The sequence below is a fragment of the Schistocerca nitens genome, chromosome 1, assembly GCF_023898315.1.
Source record: "Schistocerca nitens isolate TAMUIC-IGC-003100 chromosome 1, iqSchNite1.1, whole genome shotgun sequence".
Classification (NCBI taxonomy): Eukaryota; Metazoa; Arthropoda; class Insecta; order Orthoptera; family Acrididae; genus Schistocerca; species Schistocerca nitens.
The window spans coordinates 442,488,969-442,504,274 of record NC_064614.1 but is presented as its reverse complement, the minus strand read 5'-3'; positions in this window follow the sequence as shown (position 1 = coordinate 442,504,274).

Below are 15,306 nucleotides of genomic sequence, written 5' to 3'. Positions count from 1 at the left end.
AACATGTAACATCAGAGCAGCCTCTCCACACGCTCCTAGTATTGACGGAAAGTGTGAAGGCAAGGGGAGCTGATCATAATTGAGTCACCACCACGGTGCCAACAAGTCGCCAGTCACGATGACATTACGTCCAATTTAAATATCCCCCTTTCAGAAGCCTCAGCGTCGGTGTCTGGTCATTCCGTTTTCCTCTCTGATAAAGGAATAACAGTCTCGCTTGTTACAGGATAACTTGGTTGGCGAGTCGTGATGTGCAGCTGGCGGGAGGAGAGTTTGCCTCCGAGTCTGTGGGCAGTTAACTGTAGCAGAGTAATGCCACTGCAAGCTGCCACTGCTGTTTAGTCACCACTATGACTAATAGAAGATGCAAACGAATCCGGGCCTTTCATAGCGATGGGCCACGCCTAGTGACTGCAAACTACTGCCTTCAACCGGTTGGCTGAGGCTCCTGAGTACCGCTTCCCTATCTGTACGTATTACCGCCTCTCTGGCTGTTTGCTGTGTTGCTGACTCGGGTCCTAGGCTTCCTCCTTCATGGCTTCTGCTTAAGCATACGTCCGTTCTTAAGAGTGGAGGGCAGACCACACTAACCGCTGATGGGCCGTGGTAGTCTTGTGTCTACCGACTTCTGTTCTGGCTACCTGTACAACATAGCTGTTGGTCCTGATCTACACTACGGCCACAGCCGACAAAGCAGTGCATCCACATTCCTTGTCACACTCAAATCTAACGGTGCTCCCATTGACGTACGTGGGGGTCCTACAAATTGTTCCATCCGATCATCGATCGTCGACAGAAGCTTCACCTTCAGTCGACACTGAGCATCCTCTGATGCGGCGGCAGGGCACTACAGACGGACATTCTGCACTGCCAGAGCGAGTCCCGGCATCAGCCTTACAATGCGAGGAGGGAACACCCCTGCAGAAGAGGTTAGCTACCGCAGACTTGGTGCTGAGAACCGATGATTTTGTCACTGATGGCAATGACCCGCAGTCGTTGTCGGATACCGACACTCACGTCGGAAAATAGCGGACTCCAAAGTGACGGAAGAAACGTCGACTGGCTCCATCCAATACCTGCAGGATGAAGTCAACAGAAGACGAAGGTGTCGACGGTGGCGACCATCCCCATCAGGAAGATATGCTTGTCGATTCCTTTGACAGGATTCGATGAGCGGCGGATTCGAATGAGACCTGTCAGAATGCCACGCTTCTGGATGAAGGGCAGCAGATCGATTCAGTATCTGACATTGTCACGGTTGTACTTCAACCTTCAGCCGCCTCATTAATTCAGAGTGGTGGTCGGAACACAAGCCTGCTTGCATGGGCCGACAATGTCGAGGATGTGACGTCTGCAGTTGCTTTGCATCACGACAGTTAACTACCAGTGGACACAGGAGGGGACCCACTGTTGACAGCAGGGCCTTCTTCCAGTCTCACATCTCCACCTCTTCCAAAAGGCGCCAAGAATACCACCTCCTAGTGCCAGGCCTACCGGATTGGCACCATCAATCTCAATAGCATCAGATCTGAGGTCAAGCTGCCGACGTTTCGTGACATCTTGTGTGCGGCAGACCTCGACGTCGCACTCCCCAAGGATGTGCGCGCCGACCAGTCCATTATATTTAGGGATATGAGGTTTATATGGCGCGATGAGTGGATAATGGCAGTGGTACGGCCGTTCTTGTGAAGGGAGGCATCGTGATCGATGGTGTGAATGTGTATGCCCCCTCTGGTATGGACTATGGACAAGAGGAGAAACCGTTCGAGATTTTATGTGGAGGAGGTCGCGTTCTTATTCGAGGGACGCTTCGCTCATATCGTCCTAGGGGGTGACTTCAAGTGTGGCCTGTCACCACAGGATCAACTACCACACTTCAGCACGTGCAGAGAACTACAACGCCCGGTGCAAGACCTCCGCCTTTTCGACACATGGCAGAGTATTCATGGCAGTAGACAAGGATACACATATGATACCGGGCATTCTGCGAGTCGCCTTGATCGGGTCTATGTCTCCCAGGGACTTATGACAGCTACACTTGATGATGAGATGTGGCCGGCAGCCTTCACAGATCACGATGCCTACCTGTGCACCATCTCCCTCCCACGGCATAGGGTGTGGAGGAGCAGGAGCACATGGAAGATGGACGTAGCGGGCCTAGAGGATTCAGAGTGTAAGGAGAGGATAGTGGAAACCGAAGGAGTGAGAGGTGGCATGCGAAGTTTCCTTCCACGATCCAGTGGTGGCTCGATTGCGCAAAACCTGCACTTCGGCGTGTGATGACGAACTACGGTCGAGCGGCTGTGTGTTTTGGCAATAGCACACCATAGGATATCATTTTATGGTACTGTGGGAAATAGCCTTCCAGCCACAGTCACCAGGGTGTTTTCAGCTGAGATCTGGAGGTTGCAAGTAATGATCACAACGCTTACACGACGTCGTATCGAAGGCACGCATGTACACGCGTGTAGTCAAGACCAGTTTGGGGGTGAACCGCCAGCCATGTATCACATTATCCGCGATCGTTGCAGATGTAGCAGAACATTGATCTATGAGCTAGATATTGCCAACGCCTTCTTGGATCACTACTGGTGATTCTACGCCGCAGAAGACCAGGATGCTACGGCAGTGGATGAAGTCCTCCGCTTGCTACTTATGAATCTCAATGTCAACGCGGCGGCGACACTCACGGTCCCCATGATGGCGGAGGACGTCGCCGAAGCCTTCAGCAAAGGGGCGAACAACAAATCGCCAAACCCAGATGGTCTCCCGATAGAGTTCTATCGTAGGTTCGATGATGTTATGATACCTCGACGGGTTACAGCGTACTATGAACTGGTGGACCCTTCAGTGCAGATGCCACCTGCCTTTGTCAACGGTATAACTACATCGGTCCCTAAGCCATTTACCCGATGGAGAGCTGACCATTACCGGCTGCTTACGCAGGTCAACAGCGATTTCAAGATATTCACAAGAATTCTGCCTGCCCGAATTCGGAGTGTCCTGGTCCAAGTTCTCTCTATCGACCATAAGTGTTTTGGCGATAACAGCAACATACAGACAGCGCTTAGTGATTACTGCAATGTCATCGCACTGCCGGAGGCATGTCGCGTGCGTGGAGACTTAGTATCAGTGGACTTTGACCGAGTTTTTCATAGGGCATGCCACGATTATCTTCAGAAGGTGCTGCGACAGCTGGTCTCTCCGTTGTGTCATAAACGCCGTCATGCCCTACTGCGTGGCGCGACTTTACAGGTTACAAACAATGTACGTGTAGCAGGTGAGATCGTCCGCTCTGTGAGGAAAGATTGCCCCCTGTTAATGGTTATGTATGCTATTGCGATGAAGCCTCTGCTACATGGACTTACATTGAGAAACCATACCTTTGTCTAGCGAGCATATGTATATGATTTGGTGTTTTTAGTGCATTCGGCAGCCGAAGTCCAATGGTTACCTGACCGGATTGCCCATTACTGCTCTGTAGCTGGGAGCCACCTGTTCTTGGAGAAGTCTGGAGCACTGGTCATCGACAGCGGCTTCCCAGATAGGAGCTTGGCCTCTCTGTTACTCTCTCTGTTATTCTATCTCTGTTATTCTATCAAATATTTGGCGGTTATCTTTACAAGTGACAGTCGAAGGATAGCAAACCTTACTAATATTCGTCTCCTGTAAGGCTTATGTACAGATGTCTGTAGCAGCTTTCTGCGATCTTTGAACATGGTACTGCATGAGGCTTATGTCAGCATCTATCTGGCATCTATCTGGCCACGGCCATTCCGATGCCAAAGACAATAGCCTGCAGTTTACAAGCAGTCTTTGTTACTTTGCCAGTGCAGGAATGATCATCAAAGCGCGAAACGACGTGCTCAACCTTGAGAGTTGGCAATGCTCTCTTAGGATTTAAAGGTTGGCTACAGCGCGCATACACAAGCGCTGGAATCTAAGATATTGTTGTCGCGCTTTGCAGCGCACGGATTGATTAGTGGCAGTTTGGAAGCCAGTGTAGGCGCCCGCCTGCTGTTGTGTGCACGTGAGTTGGGTGAGGGGTCGTCGCCAAGCTGCCGTACTGCCGTACTGCCGTCTCCGCCAGCAGCGACACAGGATTTGGTATTGAGTTGATATTTTTTATAATTTGTAGCGCGCTTATTAATTTAAAGAAAAGGGTTTGTGTATGTGCGTAGCAGCAGACGGTAATTTTTATAATGATAGGAGTTGAATTCTTAAGGGAAACCATTGTTAGGCGAATAGATTAAATAGTGCAAGTTTTTCGATTTGAAGCCACTTCGGCAACTTGTGCGTCGATGGGGATGAAATGATGATGATTATGACAACACCCAGTCCCTGAGCGGAGAAAATCTCCGACCCAGCCGGGAATCGAACCCAGGCCCTTAGAATTGACATTCCATCGCGCTGACCACTCAGCTATTGGGGGCGGACAACAGAGACAATGAGGACTCAATATAAAAACGATTGAGACATTATACCACGGACATTGACGTTTGACATCAGAAATATTGACAGTCATTACACACTGATAATTATAAATTTGGTATTTTTATTTATTATTCTGGATTTACAATGTGAGTACATTTTTCCAGCACCTATTCTAGATTACAGTAAGTCACTAATTATTGTTCTCCACTCTTCTCTCTTTGTCCATAAATCTTCAGGAATGTTGTTCTTCCTCATTGCTGACTGAACTCCCTGTATCCATGTATCAGGTGGTCGTCCCCTTTTTCTTCTTCCAATTGGTACCCAGTCGATTATGCATTTTGGTAGCCTTTCCTGTTCCATTCGTCTGATGTGTCCATACCATTTAAGTTGTTTGTGCTCGATGAAATCAATAATTGAATTTTTACATTTCATCTTGTCTCTGATTACTTCATTTCTTATTCTTTCTCGTCTTGATATTCTTGCTGAACGTCTCCAGAAATCCATTTCTGTGGCTAATAATTTTGATTTCAGTTGCCATTTTGTTGTCCACACTTCTGAACCATATGTAATAATGCTCCTAACTATTGTTTTAAAAATCCTTATTTTGTTATCAGTTGTTATGTGTTTGTCCCAGAGAATTCCATGCAATAAAGAGATTGTCGTCTTTCCAGAATTTATTCTTGATCTAATTTCTTTGTCCTGTTTCCCATCATTTGTAATTTTCACACCTAAATATTTATATTCCTCAGTAGCTGTTATTGTTCCCATCCCTTCTTCTAATATTAAGTCTCCATTCACTCCACCAATTACCATGTACTTTGTTTTATTCATGTTTACATTTAGACCTGATTTTTTATATTCTTGAATCAATTTTTTGGTCATATATTCTATGTCCTCATAGTCTTGGCCTATAATCAGTTGGTCATCTGCAAATTGTAACGAGTATATTGTTCTATCATTTATTGGTATTCCCATAGCGTGACATTTTTTTCTTCCAATTCTGTAAAGTTACTTCTGTATATATTTTATACAATGTAGGTGAGATGCTACATCCTTGACGTAATCCTTTTGTGACTTGGAATCCATGTGATAGATATTTACCAATTTTTATTTTTGAAATAGAATTTTTATATAAATTTTGAATTGCTTTAATTATTCTTGGATTTATTCCTATTGATATTAAATCTTTCCATAAACTGGATAAAGGCACACTATCATAGGCTTTTTCTATATCTATGAATACTAAATGTATAGGTTGTGCCCGAACCATTTTTTTTTCAATAATTTGTTGTAGGCAAAAGATATGATCAATTGTTGATCTTCCAGCTCTATAACCTGCTTGTTCTTCAGCCTCCTTTTCTTTGTATTCTTGTTCTAACAAATATTTAATAATTCTTCCATATAATCTACTGAAGGTATTGGTCACTGTTATTCCCCTATAATTTTTACACTCATCTTTCGCTCCTTTTTTATGTATCACTGAAATATATCCTACTTTCAAATCATTTGGGACATCTTCCCCATTTAAACATCTTTCGAAAAGGTTTCTTAACAATTCCATTAATTTCTTTGTTCCTAATTTTAATAATTCTGCAGGAATACCTCCAATGCCTGTAGCCCTTCCATTCTTTAAAGATTTTATTGCAGTTTTTACTGTCTCTATTTCCAAACGGATGTAATTCTCTGCTTGTAGATCTATCATTTCATTATATTCAGGGTTTCCCAAGTATTCTTCCCTGTTTTCTGTTAATAAACTTTTAAATTTGGTATAACTTAGTAATTAGAGTGTAAAAATTCTGACGCAAAGTCAAGTAATTATTCACTAAATTTTGTACATATTCATGAATTGATTTGGCAAGCCGTTGGCTAGACTTTTTCTAAATGATTCTGTAACTTTTATTATATATAATAGCATCACTATGAAATCACTTTCCTATTTGTAGGATTATTTAAATATTTTATAACCAAAATGTATATAACAATTATTGTAACGAATATTGTAACGTTCTTTTTCAGCATCACTAGTAATGTAAAAATAGTAGGTAATTAGAGTTCGACGGCACAGGATTTATGCCTTGAAAATAAAATAATAGTTTTTGTGTGGTGCCACATTTGTAATGATTTGTGGTCACAATCAAAACTTTGCCACTGTTATTGGCCAAACTAATAGTAAGAAAATTAACTTGTCACCGTGTGGTGAGCCTCATATTATGACTGAATTGAAAAATACATGCCACAAATCTGTGATTGCTGTGGCGAGAAATTTAAAGAAAATTGACTTTGCCACCGTGTGGTGAGCCTCACATTATTCATGACTATCTGTAATTGCTGTGGCAATAGAGTTAAAGAAAACATTTAAATGAGCTCAGAGCTCACATGCCTGTTTATATGATATAATATTCCTTGCTTAATTTCTGTAATTAGGTTAGAGATATCGTATATTAAAAGGAGATTCTATTTTCTATAAAATATGACGTTTCCAGTATACAGATATACTCGACCGAGACTTGTACTACATAAACTTGAGGAGGTACTTATGCAATAACGCAGTGACGTGTGGTTGTCAGTGGACACGAGGTCCTTGAGTCTGCCAACACTGTCAAACTATGTCATCCTGGGAGAATGGACGTTACGTATGGTTGTCAGTGGACGCAAGGTCCCTGAGTCTGCCTACGTTGTCAAACTGTCTCACCAAAGGAAAATTTGACTTCAGGTGTGGTTGTCAGTGGATATGAAGTCCCTGAGTGTGCCTACACCTTAAATTAACTGATGATGGAAAACAGGTGTGGTTGTCAGTGGATATGAAGTCCCTGAGTGTGCCTACACCTTAAATTAACTGATGATGGAAAACAGGTGTGGTTTTCAGTGGATACGAAGTCCCTGAGTCTGCTTACACTGTAAATTAACTGATGTTGGAATATTAGTGTGGTTGTCAGTGGATATGAAGTCCCTGAGTGTGCCTACACCTTAAATTAACTGATGATGGAAAACAGGTGTGATTTTCAGTGGATACGAAGTCCCTGAGTCTGCTTACACTGTAAATTAACTGATGTTGGAATATTAGTGTGGTTGTCAGTGGATATGAAGTCCCTGAGTGTGCCTACACCTTAAATTAACTGATGATGGAAAACAGGAGTGGTTTTCAGTGGATACGAAGTCCCTGAGTCTGCTTACACCGTAAATTAACTGATGTTGGAATATTAGGGTGGTTGTCAGTGGATATGAAGTCCCTGAGTCTGCTGCGCTTAAAACATGTAGACCTAGTTTCTTTTGACCAGAGGGAACTGCGAGCATAAAAACATAAAATATCATGTAGTCAGACCACTACTGATTAATGTCATGGAGCCGGCCGAAGTGGCCGTGCGGTTAAAGGCGCTGCAGTCTGGAACCGCAAGACCGCTACGGTCGCAGGTTCGAATCGTGCCTCGGGCATGGATGTTTGTGATGTCCTTAGGTTAGTTAGGTTTAACTAGTTCTAAGTTCTATGGGACTAATGACCTCAGCAGTTGAGTCCCATAGTGCTCAGAGCCATTTTTGAACCATTAATGTCATGGACAAGTAAGTGCCGAAATGCACAAAATATAATATAATTTTTTACTGGTTATTAGGTTAGGTTAGCTTATTGAAGACTATTCAATGCTTAAGTAGTTATTGTTACACATCTGTTGAAACTTATAAGATCTTTTTTATCTACTTATGTAAGAAACTTGTTATATTGCCTTTGATTTTTTCTTATTACATACATTTTCATATTATTTTTGTAAAAGGAGCCATGTTTTCTCGTTTCCAATCAATATGGCAAGCAACATTTCTGCCATTTTATATAAATTTTTAACACTTTTCTCTTGCCTGTATGCCATGCAAGAAAATTTTCGTCGATATTTTAAAAAAGTTTTACTTAGATGCTAAGCAAGAAATACTTCTAATCATTGGACATAAATTGTAACATTTTTTTCTCTTTCCTAATTTTTCCGTCGTTTTGTAAAAAATATTTACTGTTTGTTCCTTGCCAATATGTTAGGCAAGAATCACCCCGCAAAATTTTCAAAAATGAGGTTGGGGGTTATGAGAGTTGGCAATACTCTCTTAGGATTTAAAGGTTGGCTACAGCGCGCATACACAAGGGCTGGAATCTAAGATATTGTTGCCGCGCTTTGCAGCGCACGGATTAGTTAGTGGCAGTTTGGAAGCCAGTGTAGGCGCCCGCCTGCTGTTGTGTGCACGTGTGTTGGGTGAGGGGTCGTCGCCGAGCTGCCGTACTGCCGTGTCCGCCAGCAGCGACACAGGATTTGGTATTGAGTTGATATTTATTATAATTTGTAGCGCGCTTATTAATTTAAAGAAAAGGGTTTGTGTATGAGCGTAGCAGCAGACGGTAATTTTTATAATGATAGGAGTTGGATTCTTAAGGGAAACCATTGTTAGGCGAATAGATTAAATAGTGACTTTTGTCATTGATTTCTTTTGTAATTGTCAGGGAATTGTTTCACTATGTATTTAATTGAGAAATATTTCAGTCTGTCTCAAGAGTTTGATTAATTTGTAATATTGCTTTAATTCCACTGGAGGCAGATTTACATACGAAGCGATTGTTCAAAGAGCTTCTAGCGTTTTGTTAATGGAATGAGAAAGAATCGCTTTCAGAATATAGTTTTTGAAAAAAGGAATTACTTGTTTGGGTTATCATTTATCGAGTTTAGATTTGACCAAACTCTTTCTCTTGAATTATATGTAGTTGTAGTAAGCAGCAGCAGCCACAGCAACAGCAGGAGCCGCCATACAGAACATGCATTGCACTCAGCATGAATAATAGGTTTTTTTATGTTTTTGTTAAACAATGGAATGCAGCAGATCAAGCAGTGGCAGCAGAAAGACCAAGTAAGTTATTTGTTGCGCACAGGACCAATTAAAAAAATAAAGTTTAGGCGATCTCTGTAATAGTAAGGTTAACAAGAGTACAAGCACGAGATTTTCAGTAGAAAACACGAGATAAGAAGAAAGAGCTCCCGAATTTCAACCTCTCTGCCGCAAAGGGCAGTCTCGGAATGACCAATGTGCGGGTTAGGGCAGCTGCCTTATGTGTCGCCACGACGATGATGTGTAACCACCGCCAGCGCAGCTTCACAGAACTGTGATTGGAGAACTGGTTCCCACCGCTGACGAACCAACCATTGTAGTGCCACATACGTCGCCACCACTATCTCACCTAAAGGAATGTTTTGTGGAAATCAGTTATGTCAACGCTGACCTGCCGAATGAGCAACTGCAGAGGGTCCATGGTGTTCACTGCCATATGATGCGAGGCCACCCCCGAAATCCGATTGAAAGCCATCAACCCTCGATTACGTGACCAGTTGGCTGGAGTTCGATGGATGGCGCTTTTCTCTATTCCGATGCCAGAACGACCTGGTATTTGGTGGTCAACCACAAATACAAGTGTATGAATCGCCAGAGACTCCATTCCATACGTGTGGCTGATTCTCCTTTATGTCCCCAGTGCCATCTACCTGATACAGATGAACACGGTCCGGAATGTAGGTGCCCCATGGAGTTGTTGAGGGAGGTTGACGAGACTGATGTTGGCCCTCATTCAGCGAACGACCCCTACAACTGTGACTTCGACAGCCCTTCTCATTCCAGATATGGCGTTTTATCAACGTATTAAGATGAATCCAGTGATGCGATAATGAAGAACTTGATCATATTTTATCTTTACCTTGATGATGACAAACACATTTTCGATTTTTGGACCTTCCTATTGGAACGATTCACTCGTCTATGACGACACCCGCGCTACCGCCATTACTTTGCTAATTATCTGGGTAATGTCTTCTTGGACCCTCTCCACAGTTGGGGTGCGTCGGCTTTGAGAAGTTAATCTTAGGTGTATGTTAATTTTACGGAACGGACCAGAACAAGTGACAGAATGATATGAACCCTTTCTTCGTGAAGACGTGCCCGGCCCAAATGATAGGTTAGAAGGATCCATGGACATGTTGATCGATGGTAGCAGTGGCGTCTAATGTTGCTTCCGCCAGAAGGGCGGCCTCTACTTTCTATTTAGGGGAACCCGCGGTAGAACGGGGTACTGGGGCAGAATGAAGATGTGCGTATTTTCGTGTCAAGAAGGTGCTGTCAACGATCGGCAATAAGTTGAACTAGTTCATACAGTTACTGCTCAGCCTTGGCAGCCATGTTTGTTTTGGTTTCGTAAGCGTTGGATCTTGAGTTTTCGTTGTGCTAATTTTAGCTCCTGTCCTGTAACTGCTGGCGAATTGGAAGCAAGAAAAGGTATACCTACTTATTTACGATACGACTGTTGTTAGTAGATGCCTGAAATAGGTTTAATAATCTTAAGCTTCATGAGGTTAAATGTTTGTTTTTGTATCTTTGTTTAGTGGCCTTACCTCCATAACCTAAACCATGTACCTGAGGGAGAATGGTGAAGTACCCCATTCTACCCCGCAACATTTTTAACAAAGAGATCGATCGCTTTTTTAGGCTCCAAATCTATTTTGCTTTAGATTTTAGAGGGTTCGAGTACATAAGAGAAAAACAAATAGGCAGTCATGGTCTACTGAGCTATGAACAATGCTGTGGAGGCAGTTAATTCTGCCAATTATGGGTATTTGAGGGCTTCAAACGAATTTGATGTTCCCCAGACTACTTTGGAAAGATACGTTAAAAAAATTGATAAAATGGTTGGAAAGTTTTAAAATGTATTTGCAGATGAACATGAACTTGAGCTCGTTTAGTACTTAAAAAGTATGGAGGCTAGGTTATGCAGCTTAACAATCAAAGACTTGCGTAACCTAGCTTATCAGTTGCCTGTAAGAAATGACATTGTTTATAGATTTAAAAACAAAATTGCAGGCGAAGATTCGGCCAACGGATTCCTTAAAAGACATCCTACTTCATCTGTTCGCAGACCTGAAGCAACCTCTGGTGCAAGAGCCATGGGTTTAAAATAAAGTAGATGTCTATAGGTTTATTCGTTACTACCAAATGTAATTGACAAACACAAACTAATGGCTTCTCAAATCTTTAATTGTGATGAAACAGGCGTTTCGTTTAACCTTAAAAACCAATCAAAGATCATAGCTTGCACAGGGAAACGCCAAAAAATGGTTCAAATAGCTCTGAGCACTATGGGACTTAACGTCTGAGGTCATCAGTCCCCTAGAACTTAGAACTGCTTAAACCTAACTAACCTAAGGACATCACACACACATCCATGCGCGAGGCAGGATTCGAACCTGCGACCGTAGCGGTCGCGCGGTTCAAAGGGGAACGTCATGCAGGATCGTTAACATCTGCAGAAAGGGGCGAAACTCTAACCTGCCTCATTTTTATGGCAGCAAGCGGAGCTTACATGCCTTCAATGCTTATTTTTCCACGAAAGAAGAAGCAGAAAGAATTTGAGTTAAGACTACCACCAGGAGGTTAGGCTGAGGTCCACAGCACTGGATGGATGACCACAGAGTCATTCCTTGTATGGTATCGAAAATTTGTGGAATTTTCTAAGGCATCAAAAGACTTCCCAGTTCTTCTTATATTAGATGGCCACTCAACACATACCAAGAAAACTGACGTTTAGACTACGAGAGGGAGAGTGGCGTTTCGTTGCTACGTTTACCACCACATTGCTCTCAGAGACTTCAGCCGCTTGATGTTTCTTTTATGAAGCCTTTAAGTCTACATTATAGTGATGAGCTTCGAAAATGGCTGCGAAGCAACCTGGGGAAAGTCGTACCTCTCTATCAAATTTCAACTCTTTTTGGTTCAGCTTTCATCAAAAGTGAAACAATGAAAACTGCTATTAAAGGTTTCGAAGCTACTGGAATATGGATCACGTACCCATCCATAGTAAGCGATGAAGATTTCCTCCCGGCAGCTGTCATCGGACTTGATAGGCCGTCAGATAAAGAAGTTATTATATTTGGAACTGAACAATTGGAATTGCCTTCACCTAGCACACCAGCTAATAAAGACGACGCCAGTAGGTTGGATTATCGAGCTGGCGAGGTTTCAGCGAATGAACTGCCACCTAAGACTGACATAGTCATTGAGGCTAATTGTTCTAGTCCTGGGTGCTCTTGCTTGACAACTGACAACATGGCCTCCTCATTTCATTTTTCACCTGAAATTCTGATGCCCTTGCCAAAAGTTAACGAAAGCACGTAAAGGGCGAAACGGAAGAGGGGGGAAGACTGTTGTTTTAAATGGTTCGCGGTACAAAAATAAGTTAAAAAGAGTTATTAGCCATTATTAAGCAAAAAGAGCAAAAGAACTTTGCCAAAGAAGAAAGAGCAAAGAAAAAACTATTTGCAAAAGAGAATAAAATTAAGAATTCAAAAAAGAAAAGAAAGGGCCTCAAGATTAATGGAGAAAAGAAGGAGAGCATCCAATACTAACGAGAGTGCTTATGAGGAAAGTTCTGATTGTGAATGTTTATATTGTGGTGAGTTTTATTCAAATTCAGCTGAAGGTTGGGTCGCTTGTTCCATGTGCAAAACATGGGCACAAAATTCTTGTGCAGGAACTGAGCCGTGCGTGGCTCATGTTCCGACCAACACGTATTTTACACCATGTTTTACCGTACTCCCACCTCGCTACTGAGTTGCTGCTTCGCCTGACTGTAAGCGGATCTAGCAGCGCTTATCAATATATCCCCTCGCATAGTATCTTTGCCTGACTGCTATTACTTCCCAGTCATTGTCTGTCGTAAGCGAGTTTGGGTTGCGAGTTCGGGCTGCCAGGTAGTTTGGACGCATCTGGAGCGCAGTCCGGACCTGCCAGTCGGGGAGTTGCAATGCGGCACTAAAGTGCGCGTCGTTTACGACGGCGGCCGAGTTTAGGTTCGTTCTGCGCATCTGACGTCACAAAACACAGTCAGCCAATGAACAGAGAACGACGTTGCCAGAACTTGACTGCAGTGCAGACCATGGATGAGTGGCTTCAGTTTTAGAAATGTTCATTCATAAATAAAGTAATTGAACAAAAGCAATGTCTTGATAGCAGACTTCCTTTACAGAAAGTTTGGAAAAAGCATTCTTTATACCAGTTGCTTCATATTCTATTAATTAATTAAACCAAACAAGCAATAAGCCTCCTAATTCAGGAGATAGCAAGGAAAGGTGTTTGTATCATTTTCACGAACCGCTTTTTCGCAATAAACGACAGTGGTAATTGTTTATTTCCTATTGTACTTCGACGAAACGTGAATAATTCATAGTCATACCAACACTGTTTGTCGGTATTTTGCCTGATATTTTAGAGTCCTCTAGGATTGTAATTAAATGACGAACTGTGTTAGCGTAATGGTTAAGGTGACTGAAAGCTAAACCAAAGGTTCTTAGTTCAAAACCTTGTTTGGTGCATAATATTTCGTTTATTTAAAAACAATATCGAAGTGTCTTACTTCATGAATTTTATTCGTTTGGATGTAATTTTTTCTAATTTCTAGTGCTTTGCCTCTTAATTATAATCGTAATAAGTTTTCAGTTTTTCTTTGTCCTCCAATATTTCATTTCACAGCAATTAAAAACAATGAAAAGGCACACATACAATATTCATGTTATCTGTTTCATTTTTATCTTCTCTTCCGCAGTCGCTGTTTTACTATTCATATTGAAATACATTCTTTGCGACAGTATTAAAAGTATTATTTAGAGCAGAATTTCGGCTCGTACGTTGCCGAGCTACTTGATTGTCTGACGCAATTCTTTGCTTCGCTGCTTTGGCAACATCATCATATTTAATGTTTTCGTCAACTGATCTATGTCTTGGAAAGTATTTGCTGTCCATTGTGACAAACACAATTTTTTTGCGCATTCCGCCTCACTGACAATATATTTTAGTTTCTATGTTTTATTACGACCACAATTCAGTTTTGTGTACTTCGCCAATTTATATCAGAAATTTTTAGAAAAAAGCGAAATGACTCTGGTATAAATAAAACTTTTATTACTGTCCCGAAAGACGGAATATTTCTCAATATTACATACGACACCTATCTGGTACTTAAATTAAATGAGATATTTCTATACAGTAAATTTTATATGAAATTTAGGTATATTGTCCACATTTAATTCTCAACATTGCGGCAACTACAATCGACCATACGGAGAGAATACGCTATGGACTTTTACCTCTGCAAACTCTTCAAAATTTCGTGCAATGGTTTACTACATTTAATGCTGCACAATAACTGCAATGAACATCGAAACAAAATTAAGTTATTTATGAGGGGAAGGTATCAGTCAAGAAGATGTGTAAAAATCAAATTTTTGGGCCAAATAGTTTTTGTGAAATTGAATGATAATTGTGTCAAAGGAATCGGAACACCATGTGTCAGCACAGGCGAACAGTGCAGTAATGACAAAATCGCGCACAGCGCGGAATGCGGGGAGCACGTCTCTGTAACAGCTGAAGGGTTATGCGGCCGTGGTGGCTTTTAAGTTTTCGAACTATACTATACTATGGCGCAGCTTCTCTTGGCGCGTGCAGCTGGCAACGCAGCAATCTCCCGCGTCTGGGCGGGCAGGCGCGACCCGCCAAGATAAAAGAATTCAACTATAGTGCAGTCAGGTTGGAGCAGTGAGGTCTGCGTCGACATGGCTCGCCCGACCATTGCCGCCACGCATCACTTGAGCCGGGCCACGGTCTTGGTGGATCGTCGGTCGGTCGTCCTACCTGACGACGCGTTTTGGCTCGCTGATCGTTCATGAGTCGGCTGTGTGTGTGGTGTGTGTGCATCGACTCCCGATTTGACTTCATGCGTGCTTAGTTACTGTTGGGTATCGGTCAGGCCTTCGTGCAAGCGTTTCTCAGGTTGTGTGTGTAGTTGGGGTTATTTCCACTGACGACTGT